The 2,977-nt window shown below is 39.3% G+C and overlaps 1 pseudogene; it reads left to right on the forward strand.

Moving 5' to 3' along the window:
• LOC108770517 (uncharacterized) overlaps positions 1-2,977 on the forward strand; it is an 8,457-nt pseudogene that overhangs the window by 4,626 nt on the left and 854 nt on the right.

Consider the following 2,977-nt stretch of genomic DNA (forward strand, 5'->3'; position numbering starts at 1 on the left):
AGAAACCTTTTTAAATCAAGTTATCTCAAGGCATGGCGTTCCTTTAGAAGTTCATACAGACCAGGGAAGAAATTTTGAGTCCAAGATTTTTCAGGAATTATCGCGACTGCTTGGAATCAAAAAGACGAGAACGACTGCTCTATATCCCCAGTCGGATGGTCAAGTGGAACGTCAACATCAAACAATTCTAAATTATTGAGCCAAATTTGTGACTGAAAATCAAAGGGAATGGGATCGCTGGATTCCAATGTATTTATTGGCGTATAGATCTTCAAAACATGAAACTACCGGCGTAACACCGGCAGAGTTGTATTTCGCTCAGGATCATAGACTTCCTATAGATTTGCTTCGAGGAAATCCTCCTGTACCGGAAGAACAGTCAGTGGATAGCTATTTAGGCAAGATTAAAAGGAAATTAGAGGGAATTCATAATCAGGTTAGGAATCGTGTCGATATAAAATCTTCTCGCACTAAAATCTGGTATGATCAGAAAACCAGGCGAATTCATTTTGATGTAGGGCAAAAAGTTTAGTTATACAATCCTCGAAGAGTTAAAGGTAAAGCTCCAAAATTGCGAAGCAGCTGTGAAGGACCATACTATGTGGTAAAGAAATTCAGTGATGTCGTGTATTGTATTCGCAAGTCAAATAAGTGTAAAAATAAAATCGTACATACGGATAGGTTAGCACCTTATTGTGATAGACAAGAAGAAAGGGAGTAAATAAAAAAAATAATAGATGAATGATCATTCAGAGCCTAGTATTAATTTATTCCTTATCGAAACAAAAATATGTGATACTAAGATCTTTTTGTTAAGTTTCAGATTATGGTCTTCGGCCTCGTATATAGAACATCTGGCGTGCAAGGCGCACGATAAATAAAATATCGGCGGATATGGCAGTCTTGAGCGTTGAAAACATAACACCCGACGTACAAGGCGCATACTGAATAAGATGGCGGAGATTTGAAGCGGAATTGAAGAGATAAGTCTTCATCTCCAATTTCTTCAAGAACTTATTGAAGAAATATGTCTGAAACATTTTTATGTCAAGATGACCGTCTCGCCTGTGGTTTTTGATCCACAGTTTTTCCACAGAACGGAGGGCAAATGCCGAGGCGGGGACTGGGAATAGAGGTACTGTGGACAGAAAAACTTTTCATCATTCCCCTCCCAGTCCGAAAAACGAAGTGACAAGTACGCAAGGCTCAAGAGAAGAGTCAAGAGGAAGTACACCTTCTTCATGAAGGGGATGCTCAAGCGTGTTTCTCCGGGAGACTGGATAACTCCGGAGGAGAAACTGAAAAGGGGTCTTGCCCAGAAGGAGAAGAAAGCTTCAATCCGGGAAACGGGTCCCAGAAAGACCAGGCTCTAATAAAACTGACGCAGCAGCACAGAAAGGGAGCAAGAATTGGTCGGGAGCCCAGAATTCCTTGGAGAAGACTCTTCATAAACTTTGGAGCCAGAGAATTATCGGGACGACAATTTTTCAGAAGGGGGGCAGTGTTACGCCCATGCTCCGTCGCATGCCGTGCTGTGCTGACACCCGTGGTGTCGCGTTGTCAAGACGACGTGCCGTTGTTGACGGTGAACAGCTGTCAGATCTTCGGAGAGCAGTCAAGACGTACGGACGTGCTTCTCCGCCGATTACATATTTTCGTTACGCTACTTATGTACTGACGATCTCGTGGTACCGACGTTATTGAATAAACGGCTTCTTATTTCCTACTCTTTAAGCCTTGAGTCTCTTTATTTCCGTGGCTCGGGAGTGCGCGTAACTATCCGAGTGCAATCTCGTGCGTCGGGCGCAACAATATTATGAGCTGCTCAAATCGTCCAAAACCATCACTGGCGATCGTTATCGACTACAACTGATACGTTTAAACCAAGCTTTGAAAGAAAAACGACTGGAATGGGACAATAGGCACAACAAGCTGATTCTGTTACATGACGACGCTAGGCCACACGTTGCAAAACCGGTCAAGAAATACTTGGAAGGAGTAAAGTGGAAAATTCTGCCCCACTCGCTGTATTCACCGGACATTGCTACTTCAGATTTCCATTTGTTCCGATCCATGCAGTCGGCCCTTTCTGGAGAATGATTCAATTCTTATGAAGATATAAAAAAATGGCTTGATGAATGGATCGGTTCAAAAGAACCAGATTTTTTCATTCGAGGAATCCGTTTATTACCGGAAAAGTGGGAGAAAGTTGTCGCTTCCGAAGGAGCATACTTGGAATAAACTCACTTATATAGATTTGTTTAAATAAACACATCTTTTTCTTTTCAAAAAAGGCGGAAACTTATTCCCATACCCAATAGTATAAAAAAAAATACTTAACACTGAATGTTCGAGAGATGGATTATTGCAACAGTTGCAAGTATCTTAAATCAATTCATTCAGTATAGTTAATACATATATAAACATGTTATATATTACCTAAACTATTAATATATGTGATACATATATAACATATATAAATACATGTATAAACGAGAGAATGAAAGGGAAGGGGAAAATGATATTACACATAATTATATAATTGTGTAATCATTTTTTACAAAACGATCAGTACTAAAGGAATAATCGTTCCAATAACATCATTTAAAAGAATGTACTCACTTTCCAATTGCGAAGACGATATTCCAAAACATATAAACAAAATGTTCAGCAATACGGATATTGAAAATTACTTCATGGAACAGAATAGCCAGGACAAACTAACAATAAGCGCGAAGAAGGCTAAATTCAACGATGGAGAAAATCCAAATAAAGAACAATCAGATACATAAGTATTTTTTCCTTTTTATATCTACAGGGTGGGGAAAAAGTATGGAAGCAAACAATTATTTCCGAAACTATTCATTTTTCGACAAAATGTCTTAGACATAATTTTTATGGTATGAAAAGATGTATTATGTGGCATAGACGGCATGACCTTGAAATGACCCTTACGAGCTGCATACAAATAACGTAA

The sequence above is a fragment of the Trachymyrmex cornetzi genome, unplaced genomic scaffold (assembly GCF_001594075.2).
Source record: "Trachymyrmex cornetzi isolate Tcor2-1 unplaced genomic scaffold, Tcor1.1 scaffold1284, whole genome shotgun sequence".
NCBI classification, from domain to species: domain Eukaryota; kingdom Metazoa; phylum Arthropoda; class Insecta; order Hymenoptera; family Formicidae; genus Trachymyrmex; species Trachymyrmex cornetzi.